The sequence below is a fragment of the Equus caballus genome, chromosome 15 (assembly GCF_041296265.1).
Source record: "Equus caballus isolate H_3958 breed thoroughbred chromosome 15, TB-T2T, whole genome shotgun sequence".
Lineage (NCBI taxonomy): Eukaryota > Metazoa > Chordata > Mammalia > Perissodactyla > Equidae > Equus > Equus caballus.
The window spans coordinates 59646722-59666539 of NC_091698.1; the positions used below are offsets into that span (position 1 = coordinate 59646722).

A 19818-nucleotide genomic window follows, 5' to 3' on the forward strand; every position below is an offset into this window, starting at 1 on the left:
TATAGGATTCAAGAGGGGATAAACAAAATTTTTCCAAAAAGACAGTTTATCTAACTAATCAAGTTTTATTTTGACCTTGAGCATGTCTCTTACAGAGCCTTATAAACACATGCATATATTAACCACTGAACCAATCAAATCAATCAGATTAAGTTCCATTACCTGGTCTTTTCACTTAAGAAAGTGAAAAGTCAACGACATGACAAAATCTCATAATGAATAGGGGTAACCACACATATTTATTGAGAATCTGTTTCCAGTTATTATTAATGTCATTGTATATGTGATTCAAACTAAATTACTCTATCAAAGGAAATTCACGATTTTAATTTGATTTGAAATAAATAATACAAGGCACCTGTAAAATCAGTGCGTTTATAAACACTCCGAATTGAAATACATAGACATTGAATGATACTCACTGGCTACTCAGTCAGGTTTCTAGCAGGTTTCTTAATCCAGGCTCTCAATTCTATCAGCTTCTCAGAAGGTAGTCAGATTCTGTGGACTTGCTTCATACTAATCAAACTCAGAAACCAACTCTCATATTAGGAGAAAATATATTCACTTTGGATAGGACTTAGCTGTTAGAAAAACACAATGGCTGCGAAATAAAACCATTCACGCTCTGCAGTCATATCATGTTTCTTCCGGGTTCAAGCAACTGGTTCTGTCAGCATCCATATGCATGTCCTACATTTATTGTTCATTTATTGTTGACAGGGTTGAGAAACATCATGCTTTCCAGGTGGATTTAAGAGACATCTCTGTAGCACACATTAACAAAATATTTCCTGAAGTGATCCACTCCAGATTTGCTCATTCATTCATTTATTTTTCACTTGTTCATTCACTTATTGCACGTTAAATATCATACTATGTGACAGAACGTGTGCCAGGCACTGAAGAAATAGCAGTAAAACATAATCCCCGCTTTAAGAAGGTCACAGTATGGAAAGGAAGACAGACATATAAAAAAAGAAGTTACAATACAGTGTGACAAATGTTTTGACAGGGTGCTGCAGAAGCATATTGCAGCTGTCTCATCTAATCAGGTTTTGTTCATTCCACTTGTTTCAATATAAGAGGCTTTTCGGGGGACAGATGAGGAGCAAGGGTGAAACGATCTATACGTTAACTCTACCCTGTATCATAAAAATGCACTTTTGAGGCAAGGAGAGCTATTAACCACACACTTTATAGTCAGCTACAGGAATCATTCTTCCTCTTGGCAAAAAATTACCCAAAGTTAAAAGTAGACCTTAAAGCAGACAAGTTCATATTCAATGGCCATATCTCCAGGTCCCTGTAGCCCAGCTGGAGGTCACCAGCATCTCCAATAGTTTCTACTTGGAACCAGGATTTACACCTTCATGATGAAAGCAAAATTGCCTTGTGCAATTAGACTCAAGAATTATCCAGTCCAGCTGTCTTTGACACCAAGGTGTGGTGACACTCTAAGACCTCAGTGACAAAGATTGAGGAGCTATCCAAATCCTCTATGATTTTTCTTAAATTCTATGTAGCCTCTAGGAAGATGTGAGGACAAGAGAGTAAGGAAGTGATTATTGAAAGGCCAAAACTTGTGAGCCACACATGGCAGCAGATTTTAACTGACCATGTGGCCAATGTTCATCACTTACGCAGACCAAGCAAGCAACCAGGTACTAAGGACTCCAAAGGCAAGGGATGATGAAATGGTAAAACACATTTTATATCTGAGAATATATTTGGGCTGAAAACTAAAGTTCTGCATATCTTTCTGACCTAGACATAAACGAACAGGTTCATTTGAAAAGGTGTTGTTGTATCAAGTCTCTTAACAGGGTCAGCAGTTTTAAATTGTTTCCAAAGACAGCAAGAGTGATGTATTATAGAAAAAAAAATTTTTTTAATTCTTATTGGATATAACCTTTTTTTACTTCTTGAGTGTTTGGGGGAACTATGCACCATTATTATTCAATAACTACTAAAAAGAACAGAGCAGCAATAATTCTTTTGAATTTCAGAGCTTCAAAGTAACATTTCTTCCTACCATCATTAGAGATACTTAGTTACTCACCAGCAGACTGTGTGCCCTCATTCCAAAATATTGCCTTTGTAAGCACAAGAGGTCCCAAAGGAGAGTATCAATGGTTATTGACTTCAAACCACTGACGCAGCAAAAGACATTCATCTGTTAAGAAGGAAAGGTTGAGAGAATGGTACAAGGTCAGTTTCTCTTCAAAACCTACATATGCATCCTTTGCTGTCAATTCACTTCCATTTACCCCAAGAGATTGACTAGAAGTCTTTCTCATAAATTTTCAATGATAATTGGGAAGCTCAATTATTTCCCAATTTGTGTCATTTTAAGAATTTTGTTGATGATGCTGAATTTCAAGAAAATAATATGTATTTTCTGTGAAAGATAGAAAAGTATTGTTCTTAGTTGTTTAAACTTAGCTGTATCGCTCAAGTTTAAATAACCCTTATTATTCTTTGAAGGACGGAAATGGTAAACAAATGGGAAAATGCTAATTATACAATGTTACATTAAAAATGGAAATTAGTTTAGTTTATCTTCAGAAGGCTAATTTTAAAATTATTTTAATGAAGTCTAGGAGAATAAAAGCCTAGAACTTTCTCTGCAGCTGCATGAACTCTTCCTGTACACTGGGATCCCACTAAAGCTATCCGTTTACATAGTCATATTTGCCTGAAATCTAGATATTTTGGACAAACAAAAGAAAAATATTATTGAATATAATTTCAAAAATTCTTCATTTATCCAGGAGATACCTTTTTTTGTTTTCAAAATAACTCTCTCTTTCATAAGCTAGGTTTGTGAACGTAGGTAGCTGTTTTCCAAAACAAAATATTTAATGGAGGCAATCATCTGAAAATTTCAGACCATGAGACTATTAGTTCCTTGAGGGCAGTAATTTTCTCTTAATTGCATTTTAGTCCATAATCTAGCATAGTTCCTGGCACATAGTTGGATGCTCCATAAATATTTGTTAAATGAGTCAAAATAATGTGCTTTTTCGTCCGATATTTTTGATGTGGTTAACAATAATAGCCAACAGTTATTGAGTGCTTATGTACCAGGCACTGTGACCACTTAACATACTTAACTATTTAAATCCTCACAACCATCCTATGACCTCTGGACTACCATTATCCCCATTTTACAGATGAGGAAACTGAAGTATGGAGAGGTTAAATAACTTGCCCAAGATATACAGCTACTGTAGAATAGAGCCAGGATTCAAACTAGGCAAACTGGCCCCAACCCTCTCACAAAATCATGACACTACACTCCCCTACCTTTCTGAATTGATAAGATATCAAAAATTACAGCAGAGTCCAAATATTTTCAATAGAGGCTAGTTACCACTATTGAAAAGATATTGAAAGTTATTTAAAAGATTTCTGGTGGGTCTAGCTTGTTCTTGTGATCTTAAAATAATTTTAAAATAAGATATTGTATATCCTGGAAATGGTTTAAAATAAATAAAACATTAAGCCAGTCAAAACTATTATTCTAAATTTAAAATGTTCGAATAGTTTTTAAAATATATATATATTTACCAAATTTACTGTCACTTGTGTTTTGTTATAAAAGTAATCAAGTCATTTTGCTTAACTAAATTGTTTTTAAATATCATTTTTTGAAGGCAAAGCAGAATGCATTGTAGGACTGAGGGAATAAAATACACTGAAGTGTCTGTGTACATGCAAAAGAACATAAAAGATTTAGATTTGAATTACATGGATTCAGTCCACTAATTCACTTAATATAGATAGACAACTAAAATTAAGAGAAATTAAGGGTAGAAAGTGCAATGGAGAAAATGGTTCCTTCTGCACGCAGAGGTCATGGCGGACAGTAAAGCAAGGTCACTGAAGTTATGTGCCTGGACTAGATTTTAGTCCCCACCCTTATCTCCACTGAGGCTTTGGGTCCTCCTGACTGATTTTCATGAGGTGAAGGGTGTCTGCAAGAAGGTCGCTTCTGATGCATAAGAGCCTGGAAGTGAGTTGAAAAATACAAGAAAACTTGAACTACTTTGACCCCAACCAGCCCCAAGGAAATCACTTGAGCCAAATGAGAGCAGGGGCTTTCTCTCTATTTCTGTGATGAATACACAATGGCACTGAGGACTCTTCTGATGCCCCCTGGATGTGCAGATTTTAAGGATCCTATACTAGCACTCAGGACAGGAACCTTAAAAAAGAGAAGACGCAGTAGAAGTTGCTATGGTTATGGAGGGCTTAACACATGTCAGGCACTTTCCAACTACTCCAAATGCATTCTCTCGCTTAATCTTAAAACAATCCTCACTTCCCGCATAACAAGCTGAAGCTTAGGGAAGTTAAGCACCTCGCCCAAGGTCACGCAGCTGATAACCGAGGTAGTTTACCTCCAGAAGCCGCTCTCCTAAAAAGGATAAATCTGGTGGAAGAATGGATCGCTGGTGGACATGGACTCTATGAACCCACATAAAAATACTCCCTAGCAATTCCCAAGAACCCTTTTAGGGTAATGGGGTGGCAGCAGTAAGGGGAGTTTCTGGGATGCTGAGTTCCTACTTGAGTGGGTGGGACAATGTCTCAGTGGGATTCGAGTGTAAATTCTAAGGTGAACTCATTATTTCCCCAGACTGATGAAGACTGGTGGCATTTGGACAATATATATTTCATGTATTTTATATTTAGAGGAAAAAAGCACATAGACACTAGTAAAGATTAGTTAACGCTGCTGTAGATGTACAAAATTTCAGGACTGAAGTAGCGAGCTAGCTAGAAAACCAAACAGTGTGATTCAACTGGACTAAAGATCTGGCTTGAAAGAAATGGGACCAAGTGCTGATTCAACAAAGCATTTGTACAAACATAATGAGAAAATCTAACGTAGAAGGCCCAGTGAGATTCGGCTAGCCATTGACATGAAAAGGAATTAAAGGCAGTCCCCTATAACTCAAGGCAGATTGTGCTCAAAGATTCCGTTTGCAAATCATTTCTCACTTGGGAGGCAGGTCCCTTAGAGAAAATGTAAAAATGGTGATTGGATCTTGGGCCAGCCCAGCTACAGAAATCTATTTCACTTATAAAGACCTGAAATACACTTTCAGGAGTACTTTGAAGCTCACTGCCATGTACAACACTGTTTCTTTTTACCTTAAATCATTTTGGAACAAGGCAGAACTTAAGTAAGTGGAAATAAGCAAAAGATTTCTGTAGGAAAATACATTTGGAAATTCAACTCGGTTATGCCCCAAACACATTTCTTTCTTGTCTTTTAAGCAGAGAATATGGAGATTCCCCGGCTGGTGGGTGAGGGCAGATGAGCTCGTAGGGCAATGACTGAGGGGAAAGTGAGTTCTTTTGCCGTTGCATGTTAAAAAGGAGAAAGCAGCCTGCTTAGCCAAGTTCCACAGTCGAATTTTAAGACTACTGTAATAAGCATATAGAGTTGGAGAGAGGTGGATGTTAAATAACACAATAGGAGCAGTTAGATTGAACTGGCCTGAAGCCCTATACTCCTGGATCTTTCAGTCCTGTGACAGTAAATTAAACACCCAATTTTGTTTATCACTTTGTTTTGAGTCATTTAATTTGCAATTGCAAGGCTCCCAAGGAATACAGGAGTCTCTCCGGGTGTTAAGAAACTAGGTGGAGCTTATGATGGGGTGAAGAATAGGGATGGTTTTGGGAGGGAGAGAAGTATCATGGTGATAATCCAGGCTTCACATGGCACTTGGAGGCAGGTCCAAGGAGCAACAGGAGCTTGGAGCTCAGTGGTACCTGGATAGACTCTCCTTATCATACATCCCTCACTTTTCCTTTTTTTACCGCTGGGGTTCCCCAGGAAAAACTGGCATTGGAAGGAAGGGAGAACAGGACTAGTTCAGGAGTCAGTATGCTGTGGGGAGGGCTAATAGGGGCTTCTCCAAACACCAGGACAAAGTCAGCAGCTGCAGCAGTAGTGCAGAGAAAGGCTGGTGAGAAAAGTTCCCCTTGCAGCTACATTCCTTGCAGATATTTTTATTACAGGAGTGCAAAGAAATTGATCATTTGTAGTTCAGGCGCTGAAAGAAAAAAAAAGGCATACATGTAATCTTACTAGATGGTCATGTTACAAAAAAGATGAAAATGAAGCTTTTGATCCAAGATGACTTAAATATCTAAAGAAGACAATAGGATCTCAAGACCTGCTTTTCAGAGACTTTAATTAGATAACCACAATTTGCGTCACTGACAGCCCAAAAGTCCTCAGAAGACATTTGAACTTTGCAGAAGAGAACCCTTACTTTCCAAAACTCAAGAAAGCAAATAAAGATCTAGTCACGTGTTTGTTCCAATCCAACAGGAAGTCATTAGCTATAAGCCTGGAAGAAAGTATGTCAACAGCAGAGATTAATTAAATGTTTAGCACTAAGCACAGTCCTATAGCAATTATTTGGGGAACATTTTCCAACTACAACAAAACAGCCTGGGGATAGGTACAGAAGTTGCTCTATAATGTGGACTTTGAGAACATGCTGCAAAGAGCAGAAATTTAAGGAAAGAGGGAAAATTCTCAAGGACCTCTACAACAATGGCTCAGATTATCACTTAGAGACAAATGAGAAAGGAGTAAGCTAAATAATTAGAGAAGGCTTCATGTTACAATAACCTGTGAAGAAGTTTTCCAAAACCAGAGAAAGAATGAGACAGCCAAGAGAAGAACCTATAAATGTTTATCTAAAATGCATTTAGAAGAATACAGGAGAAAACATAATAAAAAGGGTAATTCCCAGGATTGAATTTAATAGACTTATCAAATTTACTGAATTTACTAATAGGGCTTTCCTTTTCTAGTAAGAATGGGAATCCTCTGCAATTTCACATTGAATCTCCTCAACAGGGAGACATTGCAGCATTTTTAAGAGGGAAGGTGTGATACATCTAAAGATGAGAAGTCCATATGCCTCTGTGTTTAAGTGCTAATTTGATTTGGGAAACTTTTATGCACTTAATAATTACCCCCTTTCTCCTTGTTAATTGGTTCCCTACCCCCACCAGCACCTCCCAACAGAGGAGTAAAATGAATTTCCTTAGCACTATGTTTAGAATTGTTAACAGCTCCTGTGAAGTTATAGCCTCCTTCACAACAGGAGCAGCTGGAGGAAGGTATAACTCTGGCACTCTGTGTGATGAGGAAGACTCCTTGGCTTAAAAGGCAAATATGACTTTATTCAGTTTGAGACATGTTTTTGGGTTAAACCAAACCTAACTGCTGAGCGTACTATAAAAATAGCTAAAATAGCAGGAAGACAGCAAAAATATTTGTTAGCTATCTGAAAAGAAAAAAGAAAACCAAACTCAGAGTCATATAGTAGTAATTTAAAGACTATATTTTCACCCCCCTAAAGACTGATAATCGAAATATTTAAAAACTAGTGTAGGTGATGTCAACAAGATGGCAGAATAGTTTTGTATCATCATCTCCTCACTGTGCACTGATTTTGTCAATCGCCCGTGGATGAGAGTTATCTTTGTTGGAGGACAGAAGTTCAGCAGAGAAGTTTCAGCACATCATTGGAACAAAAAATCAAAGAATAGGCTCATTCAGGAGGGTAAAAAGAACAGTTTCACTTTACCTGTATCGCCTCTCCCCAGTGGTGGCACAGCTTAGCGCCAAGAGAGACCCCCTCAGTCCTCAATCCTTCCCATAGGAAAATGTGAGAGCATAGATTATGAGTGCCCAGCTTCCCTAGTCGTGTGGGACGCTAAGTTACCCACCTCCTTCTCACCCCACCCAGAATACTGAGGGGATCAGCATGGCTGAGTGGCTGGGATCAGGGAAGAATGCCAAAGACTTACGGCAACCAGGGCTTGCAACTCAACAAAGGGCCATGGATCCTACTAACTGCTTTGCAGACTCCATCAGGAAATCTGCCCATGAGCCACTGGGGATGCCTCCCTTGTGGACCCCTCAGCTGGCCCATTAGTATCCCCAATCCTCTGTACCACACCTCACTGCCCCTCTGTCCCCCACATCCTGTGGCCAGCTCCCTGAGTGCACTCCACAGACAGTGAATGTGAGCCTTTGCAGATGGCTAATGAGCATGTGCAGAAAGCCAGCCTGACTGCAGGATTGGGAGAAGACACATAAACTCAAGCATTTTGGGGTACTTCCCTAGGAAAAACAAACAGGAGGCTCTCAGCACTCAGCCTAGTTTCGCAGATTAAGAGAAGGCATGCAATCTTAAGAATTCTAACCCCTCCAAGATGGAGTAAGAGGGGTAGAACAAGGACCCTTGTGATTACATTGGATCCACTCAGATAAGCCAGGATAATTTCCCCAGTTCAAGATCCTTAACTTACGTCATGTAAGATAACATATTCTCAGGTTCGCCGGTTCGGATCCCGGGTGCGGACATGGCACCGCTTGACAAGCCATGCTGTGGTAGGTGTCCCACGTATAAAGTAGAGGAAGATGGGCATGGATGTTAGCTCAGGGCCAGTCTTCCTCAGCAAAAAGAGGAAGACTGGCAGCAGATGTTAGCTCAGGGCTAATCCTCCTTAAAAAAAGAAAATAAAAACCAAAATGGCAGATGCTGGTTCCAACCAAGTCCAACCATATTGATAACATTAACTGTTTATGAATTAAATAATCCAATCAAAAGCAGAGAATGTTAGATTGGATTTTAAAAAAAAAACACAAAAACCATATGCTGTATATAGCAAGCACACTTTAGATTTAAAAATACAAATAAATTGAAAGTAAAATGATGGAAAAAGATACGTCATGTGAATAGCAACCATAAGAAAGCAGGAGTGGCTGTACTAATATCAGACAAATTAGAGCCTTTAAAAATGTTAATACAAATAAAGAATGACATTTTAGAGGCCAGCCCCATGACATAGTGGTTAAGTTCAGTGCGTTCCACTTCAGCAGCCAGGGTTCACAGGTTAGGATCCTGGGTACGGACCACCACTCATCAGCGATGCTGTGGTGGTGGTCCACATATAGATTAGAGGAAGACTGGCACAGATGTTAGCTCAGGGCTAATCTTCCTCAAGAAAAAAAAAAAAGAATGACACTTTATAATGATGAAAGGATCAATCCACCAGGAAGACATAACAATTATAAACATATATACAACTAAGAACAAAGCCTCAAATACATAAAGCAAAATGGACAGAATTGAAGGGAAGAATAGACAATTCAACAATACTAGCTGGGGACCTAAACAATACATTTCCAATAATCAATAGAACAACTATTCAGAAGATCAACAAGGATATACAGTAGTTTCCCCTTAACTGCAGATGTCTTCCAAGACCCCCAGTAGATGCCTGAAACCACAGATAGGGCCAAACCCTGTATATACTATGTTTTTTCTCATACGTACACACCTATGATAAAGTTTAACTTATAAATTAGGCATAGTAAGAGATTAACAACAATAACTAATAATAAAATAGAACAATTATAACAATATACTATAATAAAAGTTACCATAGATCTTAGCAGCCTCAACATGTGATTTTTTTTTTCTCTTTCCTTATTAAATTAAGAACTTTCACCTTTTCACTTAAAGGAAGCACTTTATGGCTTCTGTTTGGCGTATCCAAATTGTCAACACCACTACTCTTGCTTTTTGGGGCCATTATTAAGTAAAACAAGGGTTACTTGAACACAAACACTGTAACAGTCGATCTGATAAATGAGATGGCTACCAAATGACTAACAGGTGGGTACACACTGTGAATACACTGGACAAAGGGATAATTCACAGCCTAGGCAGGATGGAGCAGGATGGCACAAGGTTTCATCAGGCTACTTAGAATGGCATACGATTTAAAACTTACGAATTGTTTATTTCTGGAATTTTCCATTTAATATTTTCAGACCACAGTTGACCACAGGTAACTGCAACCATAGAAAGTGAAACTACAGATAAGGGGGGGACTACTCTATAAGACTTCAACTCTTTAAAGGAATTCTTTAAAGACATCTAAAGAACAATTCACTCCAAAACAGCAGAATTCACCTACTTCATAAGTACACAAGGAATGTTCTCCAGGATTGATCTGACACTAGGTTATAAAACAAGATTAAATAAAGTTAAAAGGATTGTACTCATACAAATAAGTTCTTCAGAATGGAATTAAATTAGAAAATCAATAACAAGGAAATTTGGGGAATTCAAAAATATGTGGAAACTAAACAACACAAGCATAAATAATTAATGGGTCAAAGAAGAAATCACAAGGGAAATTTTAAAAAATTTCTGAAACGAATTAAAATGAAGCACAACATACCAAACTTACAAGATGCAACTCAAGCAATTCTCACAGGGAAATTTACAGTTGTAAACACCTATATTACAAAAAGAAGAAAGATCTCAATCAATAACCTACACTTCCATCTTAAGAACTAGAAAAAGAAAATGAAACTAAACCCAAAGCAATGAGAAGGAAGGAAATAACAAAGATTAAAGCAGAAGTAAACAAAATAGAAATGAAATGAAACAGAAAAACAATTTAGAACATCAATGAAACAAAAAGTTGGATTTTTGAAAAGCTCAACAAAATTGACAAAGCTTTTTCCTAAACTGACCAAGAAAAAAAGAGAAGATACACATTACTAAGTTCAGGAATGAAAGAGGGACATCACTACTGATCTTGCAAAGTAAAAAGGATTAGAAAGGACTATGACAAAGAACTGTATGCCAACAAACTTGATAACTTAGATGAAATTGACAAAATCCTTGAAAGACACAAACTACCAAAACTAACTCAAGATGAAACAGAAAATTTGAATAGATGTATAACAGATAAAGAGATTAAATTTGTAATTTAATAATTTCCAAAAAGAAAAGCCCAGGTTCATAAGTCTTCATTGATGAATTCCAGCCAATATGTAAAGAAGAATTAATACCAATACTTCAGAAACCCTCCCAAAGAACAGAAAAGGAGGGAGCACTTTCCAACACATTGCATGAGGACAGAATTATTAAAACCAAAGACATTAGAAAAAAAGAAAACCAGAAACAGACAACTCTTATGAAAATAGATGCAAAAATCTTCAACAAAATACTAGCAAACTGAACCTAGCAACATATGAAAAGGATTATACACCATAACCAAATAGGATTTACCCCAGGAATGCAAGATTGCTTTGACATACAGAAATCAATCACTGTAATACAACATATTAATAGAATAAAAGACAAAAACCACATGGTTATCTGGATAGATTCAGGGAAAAAAATTTGACAAAAATCTAACTCTCCTTAAGAAAAAAGTAACTCAAAAAACTAGAAATAGAAAGAAACTTTCTTAACCTAATAAAGGGCTTCTACAAAATAAGCACAGTTAATATTATCCTTAATGGTGAAAGATTTCCCCGTAAAATCAGGAACAAGACAAAAGTGTCCACTCTTTACACTTCTATTCAGCATAGTGCTGGAGATTCTACCCAAGGCAGTTAGGCAATAAAAAGAAATAAAAATAATCTAGATTGGAAAGGAAGAAGCAAGACTATCTCTATTTGCATAGGACATGATCATGTACAAAAAAAGTTATAGGAAAGTCACAAAAAATATTATAACTAATAAATAAGTTCAGCAAATTGCAGGATACAAAATCAATGTACAAACACAATTATATTTCTATACAGTAGCAATGAACAATCTGACAATGATATTAAGAAGTCAATTTCACTTATAATAGCATCAAAAAGAGTAAAATATTTAAGAATAAATTGAACAGAAGAAGTAAAAGATGTACTCTGAAAAGTACAAAATATCATAGAAAGAAATTAAAGACCTAAATAAATGGAAAGACATCCAATGTTCATGGATTGGAAGCCAATATTAAGATGAAAATACTCCCCAAGTTGATATGTAAATTCAATGAAATCTCTGTCAAAATCTCAGCTTTTTAAAAATTTTTGGCAAAAATTGACAAACTGATTCTAACATTCATATATAATTACTAGAGACTCAGAGTAGTTAAAACAGCTTGAACATAAAGAACTAAGTTGGAGAATTCGTTTTCCTGATTTCAAACCTTACTACAAATCTATTATAATCAAAACTATGTGTCACTGACCTGAGGATAGACTATATATCAATGAAATATAATTGGGAGTCCAGAAATAAACCTTCACATGTATATTGAACTGATTTCCTACAAGGATGCCAAGACAATAGGCCTGAGAAATCTTTTTAGAGTTAATGAAAATATTTTAAAATTCTGAGGATGGTTGAACAACCTGAACATTACTAAGAATCCTTGAATTGTACACTTAAAATAGGTGAATGTTTTGGTATGTAAATTGTTACTCAATAAAACTGTTTAAAAAGCAACCAATTGACTTCAAATATAAATATGTTCCTTTTAGATTAAGAAGACAATGCGTAAAGTGACTTGTGATTTTTAAGGGTGGGAAAAAGAGGGATGGTTAGACATTTCAGACTTTTGATAGTTAAAATCCTATATTCTAATGTGTGTCTCATTTCACAGATTGAGAAATTGAGGAAGATTCAGTGAATTCCTTGTGCGCCAACCAGTTCCAACGAGATTTTGGTCTGTGCCAGCATTATCTGACAGAGAAAGCCAAGAAAAGAATCATTCAAATCACTGTGGGAAGCAAAAGGCAAAGATTAGAAGCAGGCATTCTAGGTTTGTTTCAGATCAGTACACATTTGGACGCTTTTAATACTTCACATTTATTAAATGCAAACAGCTCACTGGGTCAGAGAGAATCCTGAGCTGCTCATGGCCTCCAGCTCCCTGGTCTGAAAAATTGGAGTGAATATCAGTTCATTCTACTTGAGGCTTAAGAACTTCCCTGAATTTATGAAATTGGAAACAGATAGTTGAATCACTTGATACCATTATTCATCCATAATGTGGACAGAAGCGTTTTCAGAGTATTTTCCCTTGAAGTCAAGTAATGTAAAAGTAAATTCCTGGCATATTCTAGAGAGATTCACCTTTTTATGAACCAAGTAGTTTTGTGAGTTTGTTTCAATTACCTGATCTCTAAGTCCCACTAACTCTGAGCTTTGTATAGTAGTAGCAGCATCATGTTACCAGAACCTGAAACCATGCTTTTCTGGGATGTTCTGATGGCAGAGAGTACAAAGAAATGACTTCTCTGGACTTGTTCCAGGGCAGCATGCTGTCAGGGCAATCTGAGGATAAGATGCACAGTCCGGTAAAGGCTGCGTAATTGCCTATGTGCTATTCTCACCTCCCTCTCATGAGTTATACCATTGGAGCTGATAAGCCATCACAATGTGCTCAGATATATATTAAAAGTAACTAAGTGTCATGGACTTAGTGACATAATATCACATCTTAAATTTTGAAGGTTGAGTGCTGCTTCCAGTGCTCTTGCCAATAGTGCTGTTTATTCATTCTTATATCATCTCCATGACTTGGAGAGATGACAGAAGAAGGAATGCAAAGGGAAGTCAAGTCACTTAGATCATTGCCAGGTGTCAAGGTCAATGCAAGGCAAGTAACTGCCAAGGATCCTATAGATTCACTCTGATAAAAAAATTCCACTCTAAAGATTTCACTGATATATGGTTCTCTTGCACCTATAATAGACATGGTAATATTTATTTTCTTCAGACACTTTTCACCTACAGCTATTAAAAGAGAGCTTCACTTAGTAATCAATATAAAATTCATTATCTGAGAGATAAATTGTCCATGACATGAAATCATGAATGAGCAAAATTGTTAATATGTTACACTCCCGTGCTCCCAGCCTCTCTAATGTCCTCATTCGGAGTTTCCCTCATCCCGAGAACCCCTTCCCCTCCTACTGCATCTCTCCCTTCAAGTTGGAGGAATTTCTGCCATGAGCCAAGTAGATGAGCCCTTTGATTTAAGCACATGTGCATTCCCAGTTTCCCTGAAATAACTCATAGTTCTGGAAAGCAGTGGAGGAAAGAGATAGTGAGAGACCCAAATGATGGTAGAAGGAAAAGGTAAAAAGTGTCATGGAGAGGGCTGAAGATTCTGTCATGATCTAGAGTCCACTTTATGGCTCCTTAACAGGTCTTCAAATTGGAAATGGACTTGAGCGGTCAATTTCAGCACGAGAACCTAACATTTTACATTGACCCATGCTTCTCTTTACTGAGCTTTCACCAGTCTTTATAAGGCTCTTTAAAGTAAAATTTTTAAACTGCTTAGAAGATATTAAACCACCTAAAGTTGTGAGAACTAGGGTATCTTTGCGACGTTGTAGTTTTGGTAGTTTTGGGCTAAAATAAGCCTCCTGAAAGTAGGTAGTGTTCTAGGATAGGTTAATTTCAACCCCTTGGCCCACTCAAGGCCTAATTGGTGCTGAGTCCAACTCCAGCCTAACAGTCTGGAGTTCCCTATGTGCTCTGAAGGCACCCTGTCTGACTTGAACATATGAAACTACTGAAAGGAAGCCAGGACATTTCTCAGCGCTGGTGTGGGTGCCCACAGGTCTACATTGAGGACCTAGCATGATTATCTCAGTCCCAACTGGCATTAGTCAGGTAAGTTTAAATACTTTGACCTGGAGTAAAAGGAAGTAAACTTGGAGTTCTAAGATATCCAGTTTTCCCAACACAATTTATTGACGATATCTTCTTTTCCCCATGAGTATTCTTGGCTCACTTGTCAAATATTAGTTGATCATATATGCGGGGGTTTATTTCTGGGCATTTATTCTGTTCCATTGGTCTATGTATCTATTTTTATGCCAATATCATACTGTTTTGATTACTATAGCTTTGTAGTATAGTTTGAAATCATGAAGTGTGATTCATCCAGCTATATTCTTTTTTCTCAGGGTTTCTTTGGCTATTCAGGGTCTTTGTGGTTCTAAACAAATTTTATCATTTTTTTTTCTATTTCTGTGAAAAAATCCATTGAAATATTGGTAGGGATTGTGTTGAATCTATGGATGGCTTTGGGTAGTATGGATATTTTAACAATATCAATTCTTCCGATCCATCAACACAGGATATCTTTCCATTTGTTTGTGTCTTCTTCAGTTTCTTTTGTCAAAGTCTGTAGTTTTCATTGTACAGATCTATCACTTTCTTGGTTAAATTTATTCCTAAGTGTTTCACTGTTTTTGACGTTTTGTGAATAGGATTGTTTTCTTTATTTCTTTTGAAAATAGTTCATTATTAGTGTATAAAAATGCAACTGATTTCTATATCTTGATTTTATATCCTGCAACTTTTCTTTATATATATCTTTATGAATCTAGATATATCTAGATATATATATATATATGCAGATCATATAATCTCCAAATAAAGAAAATTTTACTTCTTCCTTTCCAATTTGGATGACTTTTATGTCTTTATCTTGCGTGATTACTCTGGCTAGGATTCCCAGTACTATGTTAAATAAAAGTGCGCGCATGCGTGTGTGTTGAGAATTTTTAAGATCTGCTTTCTTAGCAACTTTCAAGTATATAACACAGCATTATAACTATAATAACTATTATAATATAAATATTATAATAACTATTATAATAACCGTTATAACTATAGTCACCATGCTGTACGTTAGATTCCCAGAACTTATTCATCTTATAACTTTCATTTGTACCCTTTGATCTCCTTCATCTATTTCCCCCAGCCCCCATCCCTTGCCCCTGGCAACCACCAATCTACTCTCTGTTTATATGAGTTCAGTTTTTTTAGATTCCACATATAAGTGAGATCATACAGCATTTGTCTTTATCTGTATCCTGCAACTTTACTGAATTTGTTTATTAGTTCTAACAGTTTTGGGTGCAGTCTTTTGGGTTTTCTATATATAAGATCATGTCATCTGCAAATGGAGACAATTTTACTTCTTCCTTTCTTATTTGGCTTCCTTTCATTTCTTTTCCTTGCCTGATTGTTCTGGCTATAATTTCCAATAATATGTCAAATAGGAGTGGTGAGAGTGGGCATCCTTGTCTTGTTCCTGATCTTAGAGGAAAAGCTTCAGCCTTTCACCACTGCTGAGTATGTTCCTAGCTGTGGCTTGTCATCTATGGCATTTATTATATTGAGATACATTCTTTGTCTAGCAATTTGCCTAGAGCTTTTATTATGAAAAAATACTGAATTTTGTCAAATGTTTTTTCTGCATCTATCGAGACGATCATATGATTTTTATCTTTCATTCTATTAATGTGATATATCACAAGTATTGATTTGCATATGTTGAACCATCATTGCAATGATGAATCCCACTTGATCATGGTGTATGGTACTTTCAATATACTATTTAATTTGGTTTGCTAGTATTATGTTGAGAATTTTTGCATCTGTATTCATTGGGGATATTGGTCCATAGCTTTATTCTCTTTCTTATTTGACTTTTGTATCAGGGTAATGCTGGCCTACTCAAATGAGTTTGGGAGTATTCCCTCCTCTTCAATTTTTTTTGGAAGAGTTTGAGAAGGATTGACATCAATTCTTCTTTAAATGTTTGGTAGAATTCACCAAGAAAACCTGCTGGTCCTGGGTGAGCATCAGGATTTTAAAAACTCTCTAGGTGATACAAATATGCAGCCAGGGTGGAAAGCATTTGAGAGCCTTGCTATCTCCATCCAGAATGTGACAGTGCTTCCCTCTACTTCCTCCTCCACTCTGCTGCTCTAGTAATCTTTCTAAAATACAAATATTTTTGTGACATTTCCTTAAATTTAGCATGTCCCTATGGCTCCCCATCACCATAATCCCAAACATGGATATTCTTAATTATCTGTCTCTCCAACTCTACCTTCTCCACCTCCGCGTCACGCTCCTGTACTTGGTAGCCATACTGACCCAAGTGGCATTTCTTAGATGAGCCATTCTCCCTCAAAGTTCCATGCCTGATGTATCCCATTTCCTCAGATTAGAATACTCATTCCCACTGGTGTATTTGGTTAACTCTAACTTTTCCTTCAAGACTCACTTTCCTCTAGACCGAGAGAGGATTGAGAATGAGAAGGGGGAAAATGGTCTGTAACTGTATCTAACAGGTTCTATTTCATTTACATTTTAATCTAATCTTAACAAAGATCCAACCTCCTCGTCACCTCCAGGACCCTTCTTTTGCACTCCCTAGGATGGTGTGCACAACTCTGTCAGTAACGCTATCATACTGCCTAGTATCCATTTGTCTATCCTAACCTTGTGAGGTTAGGATCAATGTCTAATTTATCTTTTTATCTCTAACACTTTCAGAATATAAGGTTTACATTGGCTAAGTAAACCATGAAAAGTTATGAAAAACATAACTTTGAATCCTCAAATGAATGAGTGAAGCAAGCACAGAAATATTAAAGTGACTCTCCAAAGAACTCATTCCACTTCTGGCAAGATCTCTTCCCATCCATGGTCTGCTTCTGTGACATAATACTGCATCCAGCTTTAGACCAGGACTTTGAATAAGTTTTGCTTATCAGCATCCCTGTGGGGAGAGGAATAGAGTCCTCAAATCCAGAGGTCTCAATCTACCTATGGTAGTTCAGGGCAAAGTAAGCTAAAGACCCAGGTCTTTACCTTACTGGGTGAGGTCTTCACAAAGGCCTCACCTAGTAGGTGAGGGAAGGATTGAGAATCCACCTTGGAATGAAATATATAAATAGTTTTTAAATGCCTCACTTTCTTCTTGGAATTATACACTTGCCACAGCTTACTTCCTGCCATTTTCTGTCTGCTTTTTATAATCAGCCTGAACTTGGGGAGATCGCTGCACTGCAATCAACTAGTAAAGCCCAGATCCAGGTAGTGTGATCACACCGGCCCCTTGGGAGTCCTGAGTGAACACTAGTAAGTTAATCAGACTAGTGGCCCCATTCAGACCACATCTAGGCTATTTCTCTCCTGAGAAAATTGCTCCTCTAGGAGCTATAAGCACAGTTAAAAGTGATCCATGTTAAATAGAGAAATTTATTTTAAAATAAGAATGTAGAAAGGCATGATCAGTTTCCTTCTCAGCGAATAAATGTCCACTGAACATTTTCCTCCAAACACTGGGAGTCAAAGTCCAAAGCACATCTGTCTTGTAAGAGAAAACTCATACACAAATCACTGGACAAGTCTGAAATTTTAAAGATGATAACTTCACATTATAAATTTTGTCCCTTTATCCTTTAATCCAAATTCCAAACTAGTCTTTGTTTTTAGTCCATTGTTTCCAATCAACTTAAAGTCAAATGTCTCAGCATCAACTTTGAATTCTTTGAATTAAACAGAACCTTTTGCAAAGGACGTAGAGGGTCTATGACTCACTCAACTCTAATCTATGTTCCCTCCTCTCTTACCCTTGCGTGAATCTTTTCCCCAAGAAAATAAACAGGTACTAAAATCCCAAGACCACAGGTCCAAAGAGCTTAGTCTCCAAAACACTTTACACTTGTTTCATCCCTGTTAGATGGATAAGAGGTGGAGGCTGGGTGCTGTGTGGTTAGGGCCAAAGCTCCAGGCTGAGCCCTTGTGTCTAGAGCTCGGCATCTTCCCTGGATTATGAGCCATGGTTAATATTATCTCTTATCTTCATATCACAAATCGCTGGAAGCAAGGACTGTCTAGTAATTAGTGTTTTGCATAAAGACACAGTCCGGCAAAGTCAGAACCTGCTGAAGGGACTTGGGAGACTCCCATCAAGAGAGAAGCAGGCCAGTGGCTCACTGCCAGGCCCAGCTTCCCAGGGCTACTCTGGAGGCTTTTTTGACAATTCAGCCCATGAATAATAGCCCACCTGCCAGAGCTGCTGAATGGCAAGAAAAGGACACATAGCCACCACCTGCAGACCTCAAATCATCACAGTCAGACTCTGAACATATAAAAAAGTAACATCCAACTTGATTCAATCCAGTGTTGACTAAGGGAAAGACAATGGGCTTTGGAGCATGTGGTCTGAGGTCCAAATCCTAGTTTTACTACTTTCTATCACCTTTAAATTTAGGTACAGCCATTAATCTTTATAAGTCTATGTTTCCAGTCTATAAAATTAGGTCTAAGTAAAACAACATATAGAGACTGTCTAGGATATATTAGGAGCACACATTCAATGTCAGCACCCTCCCTCCACACTCAGATTCTCGCACATTCCTAGCAAAAAACATCACAACTCTGTATCCATCTATAAACATGAGTGTTTTCATACACACCCAAATATATCAACCTCAGATTTTCTTCTTAAATCCTGTAGATTACAAATCACCAGTGTATCTTCATCATGAATACAAGTCCAGAAGATGTGGTGCTGCAAAGTTCACATTCTCTTTATACACAAACATAGTTGATTAAAATACCAGGCCTGTAAGGAGAATGGAGACTGGGTGACTTGTAGGTCAGTGATAGAGCTCTTAAAACAGCTAGTATTTTCTTATCAAACACCAAAAGACAAAAAGTCTTCAGGCTGAGTTGAGTCCATTCCCTGAATTGCTCCTCTGGCTTCTTCCTCATCAACTGAGATCCCCGTTAGGAGGCATTTCACGTGGGATATCCCTGTGCTGCAGGGTCACAGGAGTAGCTCAACGATCTCAGCTACAGAGAGACTCCAGCGGCAATGGCAACAGCAGTGTTGCCCACCTGGGGACACTATTTCATATATGTGAATTGAGCCCCTGCCCAGCTCTTTGAACATGGACCATTATGGAATCTGTTTATATTTGTGGGTCTGCTTTTATGTTGTCGAGTTAGATTATTAGGCTGCCAGTAGCCTCACTAGTATCTCTCTGAAACACTCAAATCATATACCAAATAAACATATTACTTTTATGGTTAAACAGGAGGCAGTACAGTTCCAGATACAGATCAATATACTTTTACAAGGTTT

The 19818-nt window shown here is 37.4% G+C and overlaps 1 long non-coding RNA gene across 2 annotated transcripts in view; it reads right to left on the reverse strand.

Annotated features, from left to right (window-relative positions):
• Positions 1-19818, reverse strand: part of LOC111768100 (uncharacterized) — a 63815-nt gene that overhangs the window by 5753 nt on the left and 38244 nt on the right. The window contains exons 2-3 of one of the 2 annotated variants that reach the window (XR_011426442.1): positions 2063-2176; positions 423-933 (exon numbers count right to left, since the gene is read on the reverse strand). This is a non-coding gene — a long non-coding RNA (uncharacterized lncRNA). The remainder of the gene's footprint in view (positions 1-422; positions 934-2062; positions 2177-19818) is intronic. The other variant, XR_002800162.2, reaches the window with a different exon arrangement.